Here is a 20,296-nt window from a genome sequence, read left to right as displayed (position 1 = left end):
TCAACTTTGTTAATGAGAAATCATGTATAGCCAAATCTTAAATACTGCAATGCCTGGCCTATGTAAAGGTATCTAGCTAGAAGTGTGTATCAGAGCTGCAGCTGTGATTTGTTGTTGCAGTTTGGAACAAAATACCATACCATAGTTACAAAATGCATCCCAAACTGACCTTTAATCTGAAAATCCAGTGATTTAAACTGCTGAATGTTTATCTGTGCGTCGGTGTTTCTTACCAAAACAAACCCTGGGAACTTTTTTTTATGAAATAACCAAATATTTTCTGATGCAGTTTCTTATCCTTTGTACAAATGATTCAACCAGAAGAGTTTCATGTCAATCCAAGTGCTGGAAGTGCTCTAGCTGTTGGTCACCTGACATTGTCTTTGCAGAAAATGAATTAGACTTCTGGAACTCTGGACACCTGTAATAACTTCCCCAAATGTGCAACTCTACAGGATGTGCAGTCATTTATAACTATGAGTCCTGATATACATTTTAATCAGTACAATTTGTCTACGGCCAAATTATAAAAATCGGAGAAATGTCAACAGCACGGCTGCTTCACTAGATCCAATCAATCCAAAACCTAAACTGGTGTCAGGAGACGTCCAAGTGAAGTATGTATACTGATGTAGGGTTGATTTTCATGAAAGTTGGTGGAAGAGTGACGCATGGGCCAAGAAAGAACATATTCAATTATGTGAGACGGGGCATTCGTTCGGAGAAATTTGTTTCCAGAAATTCATGTGAACACCCCCTCAAGTCGAAACAACGACCTGGAACCAGATATCAACAAGTTGTTTAAACGCTCGGAGCAATAATATATAGAAGTCGTAAGAATGACTGAAGATGGAGGAGCATGTGAACGCACCATCAAGAGACTATAATTTACACTAAACGTTTGATCTCTTACCTCGTAACAATACTTTCTTCATGCATCTTTGATCGGAATCTAATGGAAAAGGTTGCCTTCACAACAACACTGGAGTAGCTGTTTTAAGGAGCTGTGAGGAGAAGGATTAGCATTAGCTGCAGCAGATGTCTGGTGGATCATAGCCAGAGGAAAGAAAGGCGAGTGGGGTCTGACAAGAACCAGGAGGCCTAAAGTCAGCCTGGCCCGGAGCGAAAGCTGCACTCCACAGGGACACAAACACACTGAAATCAACCTCAAGTCCCTTCTGATAAACAAAGAGTGAGAAAAAAACGCACATGTGGGCAGCACACATGAGCATACATGAAAATACATGCAGTACACAATGTGTTTGAGGAGGAGACGTTAAAGCCACAGGCCTGTTGTACAAAAGGACCCTTTGTTCTGTTACTGCAACACACACACACACACACACACACACACACACACACACACACACATACAGTGTAAACACACAATAATCTACACACACACACACACACACACACACACATGGCAAAAAACATAAGTACTCCATGCATACCAGAAAGAGGCTGCAGCTTCAAGGCTGTCAGGGACGTTTGTTAGTCTGAAAGCTGCATCTATCTCATACATCTGTGTTGTCTCAGTGGAGTGCAGCTACACTGCATATAATCCTGTAGATGCATCTAGTGTTTCATGTTAGTGTGTGTGTGTGTGTGTGTGTGTGTGTGTGTGTGTGTGTGTGTGTGTGTGTGTGTGTGTGTGTGTGTGTGTGTGTGTGTGTGTGTGTGTGTACACAAGATAGAGAGACTGTGAGTACATGCTGTATGTGTGTTGGGTCACTTACAGTTATGTCAGGAAGTAAGGATTAACTGTTAGGATAGACATGTCTCTCTGTGGCAGTATATCAGTCGTGTATATATATGTACAGTATATATAATTGAACAATCATACCTCCATTGGTTGGATTTGCAGGGAAATCTTCCACATTGTTTTCATGCATAAAACAGGACTTGCATGATGTCAGAGCACTTGAAAAACTTGATTTCAACAAGTGTTTTTCTATTAGGTTACATAAAATACTAAGACGACAGACTAAGAAGCAATCAAAGTTAATATTTGATAAAAACAACTAAAAACATTTGAAGGACCTGAGGAACACTATCGTTAGGTCAGTTGGTTGATCCATAAAACATTTCTGATTATTGATTCATTATATTTATGGTCACTTATTTATGCTAATGATTTGCATCCAGGACCACTATTATGTAAACACTTGATTAATGACAAGATATCTCAACATGTTTTGGATAGTTTTTCATGATATTTTCGTCCCCTCCAGAGGTTACTAGAGCTCACACATTGATTTAAGTCCTACACGGGCAGACGGAGCAGACTATTGACTATGACTATTAATGATGAAAAACATAGCTCTTCCAATGGTAGATAAAGACACTATGCTGCCATAAAAGGGTGAGAGCATTCATTTATATAAAGAGCCTGAAAACAGCTGTTTATTTTCAAATGGAAAAACCTTCATAAATTCCAAACCCGTTACACAAACCATTATACTTGTTCTGAGGTATTTACAGTCAGTGAGTTCGTTAAACCCCTCCCCCGAACGGTGACTGTCCAATCATATTTTAGCAACCAAGGCTTGGGATTTGTCCACATGCTGAAATAGTGTGCATGGTCTGTGTGATACTTGGCATTTAAAGAGTGTCGAGGGTGGTGTCTGTTTTTAGCTTGTTCAAAACCAAAAACACAAGAACAAAAGTGTAAGGACTGGATTAAACAGGGTTTGTCTTCTCTAGCCTGACGTCAACTGCAATCGTTAGCATGTCTGGCTAGCTACCACCAGTAGAATACTGAGCTTTACTACAAGTGGCCGATGAGAATATCATTAATTATGTACATATAGATCAAAAAAGTGTAAAAGTGTAATATTTCCCATATGAGGCAGCGCGTCATGTCAGACTGGAGTCACAAATTTGATGACTCGACTGGACAAAATCAAAAAAGACTTGCAACTCAACTTGGACTTTAACAGCAATAACTGGTGGCTTTATTTGGACTTCAGCCTTTTGAAATGAAACAAATGTATACCTTTCCCCAAGCCCAAAGATGAAGATTTAAGTGTGCCGCAAATCATTTAACTTCCCTTTATTTCCTGAATCAACTAAAGTTAATGCTATTCATTCCCACAGTTAAATATGTCCATTATCATCATAAACTGCATATTCACTATTCATTTATTATTCATTTCAATGGAATTGTTTATGATTATATGTGGCAAATAAAATGTATTGATTGATTGATTTGCAGCGTGAGAACAGGAGAAGTGTTGAATTACAGCAAATCAACCAGTGCAGTTGCAAAGCTGTAGATGTTGAGCATTAGTCAGTACAAGGACAGAAGCACTGACTGAAAGTGATCTATGATGAACACACAGCGGTGAAAATGATTCCAGATCTGTGTTGCAGTATGTATTACAACTTCACCACATCTGTATTCTTTTATGAAAAACTGAAAAGTGAAAACAGGAATCATCCTTTAATTACCAACCAGGGAAGCAAAGGTCTTTTTACAGAACTCATTCAAAGTACTTATATTGTATATTGCAGCAGAGGTCATCTAAATGTCAATAGATAAGGTTCCTGATTCTCTCATAAAGGAGGTACTAAATCTGAAGAATATGGTCCCATCTGGCTTTTAATGGAGAACATTAGTGTCTAAAGCGGCTTCACAAATTTCTCCTCCCTAACAAGAACAACACATTTTGGCATAAAAGTTATCAAAATGTTAAGATGATATATACTGTCACAGACTACGGATAATATATTATGTCTACGTGCAGCTTCAATCCACGAGACCACTATTCAAACTGTATATACACGAGCAATTTCAGCACTTTAGAAAGAGACACCAATCCCTGTTGGCCTATCAAAATAGCACAAGTGCGGCTGTGAGCTGTTACTAATAATATAGATGGGATAATACATCTGGGAATGCAAGTTACTGACAATCAAAAAAAGACAATTTACAACAAGAGTGTGAGGTAACGCCTCTCTGACTCTGTCTGGTCATATTCTTCTGCTGCCTGCCCCACCCCGCTCACACACACACAATATCTCTTTTTAAAAACACAACCAAAGAGAGCAGTCCAATATGTATGCATGTTTTTTGGCTATGCCCACATTTACAAAATAGTCTAACATGTAACACACACACACACACACACACACACACACACACACACACACACACACACACACAGATATCTGGGCAGCCGTTCTCAGCCCGTAATTACCTTATTTGACACTCAGTAGATGGAATTTGCTTGCATGCATTCACACCCGCCCACACAAACACACACACAAAAAACCCATATGCATCAAACCAAAGGTGCACACACACATTCACACTCTAACACACAAACACGCATCAACTCTGCATGCACCGTCAGCAGCCTGTTCCAGTATTTTAAATGTAAGGAAGACGGTGAAGGTCAGACCGACAAAGAGACAGAGGCCATTAAAACTAAACAGCCCCATCTAATTATTATCGGATGATTATAATTTCCTTGCTTATTAATACTTAATACTCACTCTGCTTGAATTGAAATCGCATGCATAACGTGTTTCTATGCCGTAAAACCACTTGTCATTTTCTTTCTGTGTTTATGGATTCATTAGTGAGCTTTAAAGTTTTTTTTTTTACTTTGACAAGCCAGGCTAGCTGTTTCCTCTTGCTTCAAGTCTTATGCTAAGCTAAGAAAATCTCCCCTAGCTCTATATACAATGCAGGCTTGAGAGTGGCATCAATCCTTTCCTCCAACACTAGGTTCACAGTGCGCTCTGTCAACTGTGGTGCATGCAGTAGCCTCGCTGTTCACAGCAGAAGTGCATTTCTCCACACTGGTCAACAAGCGATTCTGCTCCTCTTCACTTTTCTATAGAGCTGTGTCTATTTCTCTGTTTATGCACAGCTGACAAATATGTGGAATAAGTACGTAATTTAAAAACCACAATCACAAACAGCAGTGATACTAGGCTATTTTCTGTTCAGCTCCAAACAGCAGACAAACAAAGCTAGTGATGAGCTGGTAAACATAGAGGAGCACTAAAGAGCCAGATATTTCTCTCAGGAGTTGGAAGAGAGTAAAAGCAGAGATAAAACAGAGAGTATACCATCACCGGGTGGCAAGAAACACTCAATCAGTCAATTAGTCAATTGTGCAAATATTGTAGTTCAATGACTTCAAACGGTGTCTAATAGTTTGGGCAGCTAAACAATCTAGGATTTGGTAAATCCCTTTCATACTTTTACTGTAGTGAAGCAAAACAATCAATGTTTCAACTCAAACTTCAAACTACGTCTCCTCTGCTCGTGCTCATCAGCACAGAATCCACTTTGCTCCACAGTTCTGCATTAAAAGTTTGCTTCTCAACTTCTCGAGTTATTAGATTTGACTAGCTCATTTTTCATCTTGACAGCTTCATTAAAGCACCCTGAAAGGGCTCAAAATATTTGTGTGTGTGTGTGAGTCGTTTGTGTATGATCACAAATCCAGTCCCCTCTCCCATTTCCCTCAAGTCTGCTCATCCCTGTCGCTATTTCAAAAGCACTTTTTTTTCTTTCAATCTCTCTCTTTAGATATCTCCCTCCTCCACAGCCATTGTCCCTCTCTCCTCTGTCATCCATCTCACCATGCTTCATTACCCTTTACTTTTCCTCTCATTTTCTCTATATTTCTACCTACCTCCATCTTTTTTCACCAGAGAAAAAAAACAACACTTGCACTGCTGGCTGCCTGTTTGTCTCCAGCCTCTCCAAACCTTTCCCTACTTTGGTATTGGCTGACTGGAGCATCAGCTGTATTGGTATTGGCTGGTTCCAGCAGGTGAGACAAAGCTGTGCCACTTAATCAATGCCCTGCAGTGGGGGAAGCATGAGCCAGACAGAGTGCAGTAGCAGCAGCAGCCGTCAGCATTGGCAGCTCTCCATGAAGCTGAGCATGGGGATGGCATGACCTTCAGACAGCCGGGACCAGCAGGAGGAAGACACACACACACACATTAACACACGCACACACACATATATACACACAAATACAAGGCGTGCATATTTTCCTTGCAAATCACATTCTTTCCCAAAATGCCCGCAGGCCACGCCCAGAACTCCACCTTTCCTCTGCAGAGGCGAATGCTCAACTTCTCACAATGGGAGAGTGACTTTGAACGTGGCAAGTAAGCATGGCAGGACTTTCTGAAGGTCAAGAAGAGGCTCAGATAAAACATGCACACACAACGACAAACTTCAACTGCAGAGGCTGAAAACTGCTATACACTCCATTAAAAGAGGAAAACAACAAAAAGAATGATGAATATATTCAGGGAAAACTGTTATTCTTCAATTAAACATGTAAAGAACATTTTTAAATAAAAAGGTTGAGTTGAGATATTACTATGATAGTATATGTCATCTAGTAAAACATTTTGGAAATAGTTTGTGACACGACAAAAGATAGCAGAAAATAGCCATTAGAGCTGATTCATGTATTTGTAATTCTTATTGAGAAGCTCAGTCAAATCTGAACACACAAACATTATTAGAATCAGTGTCACTTGCACTTTCGGAGGATATCTTTATCTGTGAATTTACAGAAAAAAAGACCGTCCTTATAGCTCCAGAAATTCCGTCGAAACATCCAGTTATATGTTTTCTTCGGCAAAGTAATTCAGAGGCAGTTGTCTGTACACCCATGTGTACAACGCAAACAAGAACTGCCAATAACAAATTTGGCAACTTAATGTTTCCAATTTGTGCCAAAGTGTAAAAAAACAGGGATCGGGTTGTAGCCCACAGATGGCTAACTAAATACATGGCACTGTTAAACTTCCTGTTTACATACCCTAAAGGGCCCAAATTATGGAAACTACAGTTCGTAACCTGAGCGCCTGATTATCCCCCAAATCAAAGTAAGAAAATGTAAATCCATCCATTAACACTTACTGTGTTCATGCTGTTAGGTCGTAGACAGGGTTGTTGGGATGGTGCAGATAGGCCACAGTGACGTACTTGACAACGACAAGATTAAATGAAAAATACTGAGTAAAAAAAGCGAAGGGGCTGCTCTGATGCAGGCATGTTGCTTCAGGTACGAGACCATGAAATACGATCCAGGATGGCTGGTTTGACTAACAAATCCACGGCTGCGGTCGAATAGTCAAAACAATAGCATCATATGTCTTTCACTTACCACTTTTAAGTCCTTATGAATTCTCCTTCACATATTTCCTTGACCCTATATTGTTTTCCATCGAGGTCAATGAAAGATGTGAACGAGAATTCATAAAGACTTAAAGACACCGCAGTGCTAAGAGAATTTCACTGCACTTACAAGGCTAGGTAATTATGCAACGGCGGATGTTATTGACGTGCATGGCTTTGTCGCTGCCGCAAGGATTTGTGGGAGGGCATTTTGTCCTTTCCTTTGGTGAAGGATGGTAAGACTATTCGACCGCAGCCCATGTGTTTGGAAAGTTATTGTCTGACCTAACGATCACATGCTAAGAAGCAGAATTACTCGCTCAATATCAAAGTAATCTACCAGGAAATTGCACTTGCATTTAACAGGTCAACGCAGTGCGTTGCTGGAGGACGTCACATTGTGTTGCAGTTAAAGTTGAGCCACAAGCCCATTTGTTTCTACAGAGACAGTTTGGTGCTGAGCAGCTGCCTGCTGCAGACAAACAAAGTGCTATGAAAGAGGTAGGAGTGAATCAAAACAGTAAAGTTGCAGCGGGAAAGCTAAACAAAGAGCTGAAGCTCAAAGTAAAACTCAGTAAAGCCAAAGGAAGCTGGAGATTGATTTGATAATTCTCTGTAGGTTCATCACAACAAGCGACCTCTTTCACATCGTAATTCGAGACTTTGTTATTGGAAAATATCAATTATAGGTTGAAATATTTTGATTGAGATAAGAAGCTATGGATGTGGATTTATTTTGATCCTATACCCACGCAGGATTTTAATGTGGCTTCCAACATCTCAACATCTATTCATCATCTAAATGTCTCGGCCATTTCGCAGCAGGATCTGGCACCCGATCCTTTCATGATATTTCATTCAGGAGAGATAGAAATACACCCTATACTGGAACTCCTTTTTTCTCCTTCTCCCTCTCTGCCTCCCCGTCCTGCTCGTCCTGTCTCAAACACTTCTCGCACATCTTGTCCTCCTCCCTCACCTCTGACCTCCCCTTCTCTACCGCCCTCCTCTCCTCTTCATTTTAGTGAGCCCCGTGCAGAGCCGGCAGGCCCCCCACGTCGCGGGCCTATTAACAGGCCTTGGTTGGCTGTAAGGCTGCCTGTCCTTATGTCTGTGCAGCTGCTGCAGTGCTGAATAGGGAGGATGAATGTTGGATCCTCAACATCCGCATCATTGTTTCACTGCTGTCAGGTGTGCTCGACAGGAGGAACACTCTACCGTTGGAGTTTAGTTTTTTGTACACATCTATTTCGAAATGTTGGCAATAGGCAAAAACTGATAAATCAGGATGGTATGGTATTTTTTCTAAATGTGATATCAGCTTCAACCTTGATTTGTTGGATATCATATTGTATATTGTATTATTTTTAGTTTTCAATGTTTTTTTTCAAGAATTTATTTCCAGCATGAAAAGAACATTTTAAAGAATACTTAAAATGTTCTCAGACTGGAAACAGTCATACAAAGAATGAGAAAGCAAGAAATGTAACAATCAGAAATCATAGAAGACATTATTCTTAAAGATAAGCACTAGCTGTTAATGAGATGTGTGTGATGGATTCTATGCAATCATATTAGCCTGAATAATCCCATAAATATTTTGTCATGAATCTAGTGATTATAGCCAATGATATAACAGGTGAAAGTGTGACAGTTATACAGACTGCACTACAGGAATTCTGTGCAAAGAAAGAAAGAAATGATGCTGGATGTTGGCTCTCCTCCCTCTACAAAGCAAAATCCTTTTACAACCACATCAAACACACCGTGTGTGTTTTTGCTCATTTGTATCTGTGTGTGTGTTATGTGTCCATCTTATATGGCACAGCAGACAGCTGCTGCAGGGTCCATCAGTCAGCTGCTGTATTTATAGGGTGCTGAACGAAGAATGCGAACAGCTGCATCACACGGGGACGAAGACAGACAGTGAGACGGAAAGGACTCAAGAACTTGACATGTTCGACATTCGTCTCTTCATTTTCTTTAAGTGCTCAAAATTATTGTAGAACAGGTGCAATCTTTGTGTCTGCACAAGATTACAATGAACGTCGTGACACATCAAAAGCAGAAAAAGCAGGGGAGACTTATAGGACATGTTCACTGCAGCGGGACGATAACACTGTACCTCACATACCTGCTGCGAGTACTACCAGCCATGTTTTTGCACATTATGGGAATATCAGCAGTAAGTTAAATGTTTGCTGCTGTACATCAGAACTTATTCAGCAGAGACGTTTTCATATCCCATTTAGCGCATCAGCTCTTTTTCAACAAAGGTTAAAACGTTTTTTTGCGCAATTGAGGATGTTTTAACACATTTTGCCGTCTCCACACAGCTCTTCTGATGCAACTCACAATCATCCTCATCTTGGATTTATCTGCCAATTGCATTTCCACGATTCAATTATTTGTTTGGTCAATTAAAATTCAGAAATTAAAAAAATGCTCATCATAATTTCTTAAAGCACATATGCGATATAAACAAATTGCCAATTTTGTTCAACCAAAACCATAAATATATCCAATTTACTATTGAGACAAAGTCAAGCGGCACATTCTCATAACCGAGAAGCTGGAACTCGGAATAATTTAAAACAACATATTTTTATCATCAATCATAGATAAGATTGTAGATTGAATCACGATTGCTAACTGGTGCTTCTTTACATTTCAATTTGCCTCTGCTTCTGGAGAGAGAGGACATGGAGTACGTTTTTTGATTTACAGTAAATAAAGTTTAAAAAACAACCTGTTACTAATACAGACTTTTCTAGTGGTGTCTCCCTCACATGAAATGCAATCCTGTTACTATGTGCTTAAAGCCCATAATGTATCCCATAATATCTCTCCTCTCACATGTTGTGTTACTACCTAACATCCATAATGGACTCAATAAGACAGACCACGACCAGTATTTCCTCCTGAAACCTCAAACTCAAATTTGCTTCTTATCTGTTCAAATGTATAAAGTAAATGACACATGAGTACTTACAGATAACTGCCAGGTGTCACCTGGAGGGTCCAGTCTGCTGTCCTGGCAGCTCCTGAGGAGAAGAAGAGATATGAAAGGTTAATATCTACATAATAAGAGACACTAAGACAACTGGCAGGAACATTCTGATGATTTGTACTTAAATCGTTTGGTGCAGTGCCCGTTAAAGATGTGCTGGTGCCGATGTTTTAAAGTGAGTTTATGCACCGATTTATGGTAGAAACGCTACAGTCCACGCAAAAGCTCCCGTGACAATTTTGTGGCCTCAATAAAGTCAAAGCCCCATTAAATGTGTGTGGCCCAGGTTTGGATGGAAGTCGGAGCTCAAAATGGCCGACATCATAGACCAGAGCTATTGAACTACATTGTTCAGGGGGACACATTTTCAGAAAGCTCAGGGCCCGGGGGCCGGACACTTCCCAGAGTTATTATTCTCGGGGGGGTAAACTGACCCACTCGACCTCTCTGGCCTCATGGCCAACTTCTTTGTATTTATTATCATTTTGTTTAAACCATTTTGGAATTACTTGAGCTTTCTCACAGGTATAGCCAATAACATTAGTGATGGCTCTTTTCCTTTAGGGTGTAGCAGTCAGCCAGCCAGCATGCACCATACCACAGCTTTTGCACAGCGGACATGAATGCATATCTAAAGGTGGAGTCTGTGATTCGTATCCAATACACTTTTTGTAAAATTCAGTGAAAATCTCCTCACGGTCCGCCAGCTGGTGCTCAAACACTGCACTGGCTCTGTAAATGGGAAACAAACAAAGTGGATCGGACCGACCTGCTGTATGAGTGGTGCTTAAAATCCCCAAACTATCTACAAGCATGACAAAGGAAGATGAATTAGCACAATATATCAAGGTGCCCTTCAGCGAACCCTAGTGTGTGTGTGCAGCTTTGAGTGTGAGGCATAATGCTGGAAAAGATTTCAGTGCATAAATACATTTTGCCTCCTGTTAACCGCATTATTCTTTCTTTTTCTTTTTCTTTTTATTCTCTCGTCCCAACCCCTCCAATCTACCTCCCCTACTAATGTAAAGCGGCTTTGAGGTCTCGAAAAGCGCTATATAAATTAAATGTATTATTATAATAATAATACATTATAAGCTGACGCTGAGTGGATATTTCATTTTAAACAGAGTTACTTTATGTGCAGTGGTTGATCATTCATAGCACCATGGTAATGGCAGTGATGCTAATTGCTTTCTAATCACAGACTGCTCCTCTGTGGAGACACAGTCTTTCAAATGAGTGTGGAGCCTTGTTTACAATTTACAATGTGTACAAGAGTCTTAATGAGGCTGATTACAACCATGTTGCTGCTACCGATGATGACTGCAGCACAAAGACAAAGGAAGCCAAAGAGAAAACGACTGCTCGGGATTTCAGTCGGATGCCATCACGATGTATCCCAGTAAAATATGATACATCCCATGGCACACGCTCAGTCTACTCTGCTTAGTCGCATACGGTCAAAAGTTGGCATTGAAGCGCTTTAAGGTTGGCAGGAACAAAGAGGCAGAAAGAGAGAGAGAGAGAGAGAGAGGGGGGGGGGGGGGGGGGGGTTCATCCTGAGTTTGAGCTCAGCTGTGATGTAACTGTGGACGATGGCTGTGCCGCAGTCAATTTAGGAGGCGATATCCTCAAACGGCCTCAGCTCCCTCGCCCCCTCCCCCCTCCTTTTCTGTCTCTTCCTCCCTCCTTTCTCCGCCTCCCTCCCTACCCTCCATCTCCATTTTTCCTCTCCTCATGCGGGTGCCATTTATCTCCTCCACACCCTATCTTTCTTGCTTTTTTTGCTACAAAAATGTCCAACTACCCTGTTATACCCTCATGCAGACTCTAATATTATCTCCCCTTCTCTTGCGTTTCTCTTGCTGTCAGCTTGTGCATGTATCACTGCCTCTGCCCTTCTCCTGCCCAGCATCCCTCCTCTCCTCTCAGGCTGCGGCACTAACCTACACACACACTTAAAGAATTTCTCCGGCTAAATTCCCTTCAATAGGACTCTGGCGGCTTGAAACACGTTAGCAGGGTGCAAACTGTCCACCCCCACAGTAAAGCTGCTTGTTGGATAACCTTACTGCTTTTAATAACACTATATCCCCTAGACGTATTTAGCTCTACTATATGTTTATGGCCCCTCCACACATCTCAACCTCTCCCTGCACCACGCTCATCATCGCTTGCCTTTCAAGTTCCCTCCCTCCTCATTTTCTTTCTCGTTGCTTTCTACGTCTGCTGTCTTCCTTGTGCTGGTCAGGTTTTTTGTGTTGACACCATTGCTAGTGCAGAAAACTTTACATCGTACAAGCACAAATGTATACATTTAAACTGATCACTCAAAATGTCAAATCATTTTAAACCCTATGAGGGCATTTTGGATGTTGTGTAACAAGTAATGTGTGTCCACACATTCACGTGTGTGCATGTGTGCTGTATACATGTGTGCCCATCCCTCTCTCCTCTCGTCTCTCCCTGACTGAAAGAGGGTGGGGTAATCTGCACCGGTTACCATGACACCAGACAGCCCTTGCTTGGCGAAGGAACGTAGCTTCCTCTCTGCTCTATTTCCCCGCAGCCCTCCACTCAGGAGTGTGTGTGCATCTGTGTGTGTGTGTGTGTCTATGAATGTGGTAGAGTCAGATATGATGCACATTTTTCCTTGTCCGCTGCAAGGGTCCAAGGACAGAGGGTGTCGTATGGTGTGCAGATTGTGAAGCCCCCTGAGGCAAACTTGTAATTTGTGATATTGGGCTATTAAAATATAATTTGATTTGACATGATGCACAAAGTGGAAAGATAGAACATGGAGAGAGCATATTTACTGTCTCTATATGTTGACCTGAGGGAGAAATAAAGCAAACAACTTCTTTCCAAAGGCAAATAAAGGTTTCTGATGCAAATAGTTTAGATGTCTTATACAGTGTTAAGATTGGAAATGACTACAATTAGATTAGTCCAAAACGTGTTCCCTGTTTAAAGGAAGACATACTAGTGACTTAAGGTGTAGAGCTTCATTAATTCCTCAGGACAACCTGAGACCCAGTCAAGGACTCGAGGACTTCCTGCAGCAGACGTTCACCACAGTTGCCTCCCACAAATCTTCTTTTACGAACGATTGTTTCCCCTCTTGGCCATTTTTCATTTTTATTCTACCTCACTGTTGAGACAACTTGTTCTGAAACCCAAACTATTGAGGGCAGCTGGGAGGTTTTTCAAACACCACGCAGCACCCTGAATCACCTCATATGGAGTCGGTCAAAGTTAAGGACGACAGGCTTCTGTAAATTATTCTTCTTTCAGTTTCTCTCTTATTTTTTGCACTCTACATGCATTGTCTTTAGGGAATAAATGACTGCAGCCGAAACAATCATGTCCATGACCGGAAAAAACTTCTTGTTATGCTTCACTAGTTCTGTATATCTGTCCTTATTTCGCAGTTTCATTTAATACAAGAGATTTAATTCCTCCAGCAAATAGCTTTTCCCAGACCTGATGCAATTACTTTTCTTAGTCTCAAAAGGCAATCACAGTGTTTTGAGCCACTCTCCTCGCAGCTCTTGGAATCCTAATAAAAGTGTCCATGCCAGCTCCTATCCATCTATCTATCTCCAGACTCCAGCCTAGATGAATAATTTAGCAGGCTATATTTCCAGCCATCTGCTACCCTCTCTCTCTCTCGCTCTCTCGCTCGCTCTCCCTCCATCATTCTTCTTTTCCCTTCTCAGTCGTCTCTCGGTTCAGATTCTGCTGTCTTTTCTTTTGTGTGGTCAATGATGGGGGTTCCATATGCAAACTCCCAATTACAAAATGTGCAAACATTTATTTTTCGCCTTTACATCGAGGTGTGTAATGTGGGAATATGAGAGAAGCCTGCAGTTTTATCACACAAATGACTCCATATGTACTGCTGCTAAACTGATCATGGACGACAGCAGAAGGCAGCAGTGACTCTAACTCTAATGATCCCTAAAGCCATTGTGCGGTTAATAGAATACATATAAATCCTCGATCTTATCATTAACCGCGATCAACATCCGCAACACTGCCTGTCAGAGCCCAGCAGAGGTCAGCCAAGTTCCTCTTTCCTGTCAGCCTAATGAGCAAGCAACCACATGTTCCTCCACCAGCATCGGTTCCATTATCTGTGTGCAACAATTATGCCACCAGAGTAATTGAAGATGCTCTCATGCTGGCTCCTACAGTATGAAAAATAATATATAATTACATAGCAACTATTATAGTTGATTACGAGGCGTCTGAAATTGATGTAAGCAAATAAAATTTGGCGTGATGAACGTAAGGATGGTCTCAAATCAGTGAAGAGAAGGCAGGAAGGAAGAGCCGCCAGCGCAGCAGACAGAGAGAGAGAGAGAGAAGCTCCAGTTAAGGTTAATGTTACAGGAGAGCATTGAGTCTGGTGATGATGCAGAGGATGATGAAGAAGAGGATGAGAAGTCCAACAGCACTGACTCAATAAAAAGCATTTTTTGAAGCACAGAAGAAGAAAAAGAGAACCATGAATGTACAGACACTATAAACTGAACTGAAGTGTGTGTATAGTGAAGTAGTCTTCACTATGTTTTACACGAGAGCCACATTGATAGGACAAAGTCAATAGGAGAGCCACTTTTACCACAAAGTATGAAAAGCTACATCCAGTCATAAAAAGCACGTCTGTTTATTAATCTCTCATCCCACCCAGAACATACAATATGCAATGCAGCCAACCAATGCATTCAATAAAAGCAGGATTATCTTGATTCTGGGATGATGTTGCCAAAAAGCAGTGTTTCACAATGTTTGAGTCTGAGAAGGTTTTTTTGCCTGAGCCAAAATCCATGCGATCTCAAAAGATGCCTCAGTTAATCGTTCAGCTGTATTAGTTGTCCTGTGTACGAGCCTTTGTTGTCCAGAAACAGAAGAAAGCTGATCTATTTTATTTATTTTGTACTAATTTCTCTTCCAGGTGCGTAAGTTTCGTTGAATTTTGGATGCGTTGTTTGGAAATGCCGCTCCAAATGACTTCTCTTGAAACCAGAGCGGGTTTGTTTGCACATTAAGCACGAAGGGTTCGACTCGTGGAGGACAAATACTAAACTCCTCTGTCCACAAATTTCCAATGCTCATTTTGTATGGCTCGTACCTTTCTTTTTTAACGGGAGCAGCTGTTGTCTGTCCACAAACCACATCTCCAGCATCTTCCGCTCGACTCCGCTGTGGTTTGATGCTCCAAAGACAAATCTTAATTTTGCTCGTTTGTCACGCTTTGTTTCTGTCCACCTGGTGTGCAACTATTATAAGAGATTGATCCATTGTACGTCTGTAGAAACACACGCTAACTAGCATGAAATGGTGAAACGAGTCGACTGGAGCCAAGCTAATGCAGGTATGAAGTGCCAGGTTGGTCGTAGTATCCTCCAATTTAAATGTTCAAATTTGTCAATATCAATTATTTTTTAGCAAATAAGCATGCTTATGTTAACATTTTTTTAATGAGCTTAAGTTTATTTATTTATATACTAGCCCACCATGTATTTACCCGTCCAAGAGCACATTCCCCATTGTATCGCTGATAGACCGCCAAAACTGGCAACTCCGCAGTGAGTCAGTGTCGGCCGAGCAAGTTTAAATATCTTGTTTCTAGTCTATATTTGCATCTTTTATCAATTATTATTGTCAATTATTTGTATTATTTGTAGGCTAATAGAGCAGACACTGTGTTTTAATGGGTTGTATGTAATAGCCCTGCTTGTTTTTAGTGTTTTTATGAAATATCTGTATTGACTGCATAATCATATCTATCATCCCTTTATTTAGCCCACTGCCACGCGAGCCACCAATTAAAGCTTGGCGAGCCGCAGGAGGCTCGCGAGCCGCGCAATGAATAACACTGGTATAGTGTGAAATCTGTGTGAATGAGTTTTGTTTAAAAGTGTGTTTTTAACCGCTCACGTTTTGTAATCATTTTTCATTTCTAGAAGTTAAATGCAACTTCTTTACATGTGTTTCCTTATATACAGTTAATGGATCAGTCATGTGACCTATAGTTCACCATGGTTATCATATATATATACATTATCTAAAATATCTTATTTACTCTTAGTGGATACACAAAATGTATATGAGAAACAAGCTGTAAATGACCACGAAGTACAAAATATGTAATATTACAACCATCTTTTTAGAATAAAATACAGTCTTCCATCTCAACACATTATGAAGTTGAAGTATGAAAGTCAAGTCTCCATTTTTCAATGAAAAGCACTGAATTCTTCAATCTCTTCATATTTGTCATAGTGTTCCTTCCTTGTCTGCTGACAGAGGATGTCGGTATGCTGGAAAGATTGTAAAGCCCCCTGAACCAAATTTGTAATGTGTGATATTAGGCTGAATGAATAAAATGTGACTGATTGATTATTAATTATGCACACTAAAAGTCACTGTGTTAAAACCGACCCAATTTGGGTCCATATAGCACCAAAACAATATCTTTACCCAGAGTCCACTGCTACAACCCAAGACACAGGGTTGGTGGTATTGCTTACATTACTGTGGGGTTACATGTCACTGGAGTGTAAGTGTTACATGCACATCATGTTGTAGCTAACGATACATTTGTGACAGTTTTGATGTAAAACTTGAAAGATTCAGAAAAGAGATGGATAATTGTAACTTAGAGATCTCTTTCTTACATCTTATGGTACTTTTATGTTCTGCTTTCCTTTGAGTTTGTTGAGGTGAATAAATGGCGGTCCACTGGACAGCAATTCTGCAATGTTTACTGAAGTACTGTACTTAACTACAATTTGAGTATTTAAATTAAATTTTTCATGTCAGAGGTAAATATTTTACGTTTTGCTCTATTACTGAATTCATCTGAGCGCAACAGTCCAATGATGCATTGTTAAAGGTTACACTACCAAACAGTACCTGATACAAACTAAGTATTGTAAGTATTATATAGCAGTTAACAGTTAGTACTACATCTACCTGCTACAATAAAACACTCCTTAAATGATACGAGGTCATTCTGCTACACAGTGAATACTTTAAATACACATTTGCTCTTGTTACAAATTGCTTTGGACAAAAGTTTGCTAAATGTAACGTAATGTCATGTTGTTGATTTTAATTCTATACTTTTACATTTTGAATGCAGGACTAGCTTACAACAGTATTTCTACACTGTGGTGTTGCTACTTTCTTTAAGTAAGAGATCTGAACACTTTTTCTAGCATTGCTTGCACTGAGGCTCACACTGGTCTGCAGCTCGTTCTGCGTTCTCAACGTTGGAAAGAGTGAAATTAATATTCAGATAGAAAACCGACTAATGTAAATGAATGTATTTGAGTGTAAGCACATTTGGTTTGCTTGCTAAAAATGGACAGACATGACCTGAAAGTGTCCCAGTGTCCCCCCCCCCCCCCCACACACACACACACACACATAGATAGACTTACAAATGCTCTCTCCTCTGATCTATCTATATTCATACTATCTGTGCTTATCTGCTGGCTGGCTGCTGACAGGTCAGGTTAGCTGGCAGCCTGTCGGACAGACTGACTGGCTATAAAACTAGCTGGCTGATTTGCCGACTTGGGCCCCGCAGCACTAGCAGCATTTATTACAAATATACAAACAGTCTCTGATTCCCCAGACGTTCTCATTCAGCACGACCCGCGATGACCGGCTGCATGTATTTATAATCTGCTATATCCTGCAGCAATTAAACCCGATGAACCTCGGCATGTTGAAAACAGCACAGTCAGGGAAAACTGCAAGCAGCACATGTCTGCTCTGGCCATCTTGTCCCCTCAGTAATCAAACCAACGAGCGTCTGGATGCACTTGTAACCCATTGCTTTCTGTTCCCTCAGACACCTTGCGGCGCAGAGACACTAAAGCCTCTGGCTCTCTGTATCCTGTTTCTAGGAACCGCAGTCCACTGTGGGCTGAGGTGAGGGAAGGGAGGGGGGGGTGCTTGTGCTCGGCTTTGCACACAATGGCGCCGGAGCAAGGTGTGTGTACTTGAGTGCATTTATCATGTTTGCATGTAGAATATTGCCAGTACACCTACTACATGTTGTCAGTGGTTGTCAGTGCTGCTGCAGGTTTTTCTGTCCACGTCATGTCAGTTTGCATTGTGACGTGCCAATCAGGTCAGTGAAGTGAACCACACATAAAGAAGAAGATATAAAAGAGACACAGTCCACCAATATGCTGTGAAATCACTGTGAGGTAAACAACACAAGAGGAAATGGGGATAGAAGAAAAGAGGGGGGGGCAGGAGAGAACAAGGAGAAGTAAAGGAGAAGTTGGGGGTTGGTGGTGATGGTGAGGGAGAAGGAGAGGAAAGAAAAGAGGGGTAAGAAAAGAAAAAAAAAGGAGGAAGAAGAGGAGAGGCGAGACAAGGGGAAGGAGCGAAGCAAGGCGGGGAAAACAGAGAGAGTGAAGGGGCTCTGGAGGGGGAGGCGGGAGGCGAGGTGGGGGCTGCTGCTGATGCTGGAGCACAGCGCGGCCAGGCTGAACCGAGTGAACTGCAGTGGAGGTCAGGGAGTCCAACATTCCTCTGGAACACTGTGTTTACACTGCGTAGCAGAGGGGAGGGGGCTGAGGGTGGGGGGCGCGAGGGGGACGACGCACAGGGAAGGAAATCATCTCCCGGGTGTGTGAGTGAGAGTGTGTGCGTCGCCTTTCTTTTAAGTATAGTGCGTTTCTAAAGCACAGGAGCAACTTGATTGTTAATTGCATATATGACAATTATTACATTTGTGTTTCACATTGAAGCAATTTTAAACTAAACAACATGCAGTTCTTTACTGTAAAAAGGTTGCCGTTTTAAAGTCAATACTTTTTATTTTATTGTTTAAAAAGAAGCTAACAAACTTTTTGGTCATTTTAATTTTTTTTATTATAATTTAAATGAGTAAGTTTTAAGATTCTACTTAATTCATATTGTATTTACATGAAACAAAGAGGGAGACAGTCAACAGTTTCTACTTTTGAAAATCAAGAGTGTGTTGCATTGAAATTGCAATAAATTATTTAACATGAAACATTTCAACACAATGATTTAATACATTTTACTTCTTACATCAACACCAAGTTATATATATATATATATATATATATATATATATATATATATATATATATATATCAATATTCTACTTTTTCTTCTTATTATTTGCTGAACAACATTAGTAAGTAATCTGCAACAGCAGTCAAATTGTCTAATAAACAGAAAAATCTAAAGAACGTGTGCATTTTTTAAATATTGAAATATCCTCAATTTTGACATCAACCATACAAACAAAAATTTTGTCTCATCAAACAAACAGCAAAACGGCAAAAAGACTGTGAGCCCGGCAATCATCTCCCACTATGCTGTTGTACCGACTTTCATTGACCCCATTAAGATGTTTCCTTTCCCCATCTGCTGGTACAACAGAGACACTGCAGTACAGCCAGCAGCTGCATGCAGAGTACTGAGGCACTGCTAGACATTTAGAAATCACTGAAAATCACTTAAAAATCTAAAGTATTTTTAGCATTCAACCCTTAATGTTTAATGAAAATGGGAAATTTGGTATCTATAATATTCTAAAATTTCCCATTAAGGTTCGCAATGAGAAAATGCACTGTGCAATTTTGTCAGAGGTTATAATTTGTAACAAGAAAGAAAATAAATTAAGCGAAAGAGAGCAAAGTTTGAAAAGCGAACCATCAAACTCCCTGTTGTGTCAGTTTAAAGCAGAAACCGGACACATCTTTTCCATTTGTATGCCACAATGTGCCAGCCATTTATTTTTCAGACCACTCTGATACAAATATTACCATTTGAATCAGATTTAGTCGCTGACTATTCACACTCAGTAAATATTTAGTGTTTACTGTGCCGTTGCGGAAATTATCACCGCTGGCATCAGTCAGGATGACATTTCAGCAAATCAAAGCAGGGCAGGAGACAATTGGCTGTCTGGGCTCCGGACTGAATAATCAATTTTTCCCCAGACTGCTGCAGAGCAACACTCGTCGTAAAAGAGCAAAACATGAAGAGGAAACAACACCAGTATAAAGTTTAGGGATGTGACAATCTTTGAGTTTGAAACATTTAGTTCCTTTTCA

At 40.6% G+C, this 20,296-nt stretch overlaps 1 long non-coding RNA gene across 1 annotated transcript in view; it reads right to left on the bottom strand.

Moving 5' to 3' along the window:
- LOC115018115 (uncharacterized) overlaps positions 1–20,296 on the bottom strand; it is a 56,676-nt gene that overhangs the window by 9,130 nt on the left and 27,250 nt on the right. Inside the window, exon 2 of the long non-coding RNA XR_003833325.1 lies at positions 10,158–10,209. This is a non-coding gene — a long non-coding RNA (uncharacterized LOC115018115). The remainder of the gene's footprint in view (positions 1–10,157; positions 10,210–20,296) is intronic.

This window comes from Cottoperca gobio, chromosome 13 (genome assembly GCF_900634415.1).
Source record: "Cottoperca gobio chromosome 13, fCotGob3.1, whole genome shotgun sequence".
In the NCBI taxonomy this organism is placed as follows: domain Eukaryota; kingdom Metazoa; phylum Chordata; class Actinopteri; order Perciformes; family Bovichtidae; genus Cottoperca; species Cottoperca gobio.
The sequence above is the reverse complement of the archived record's forward strand: the minus strand, read 5'-3'. Positions and strand labels throughout refer to the sequence as shown.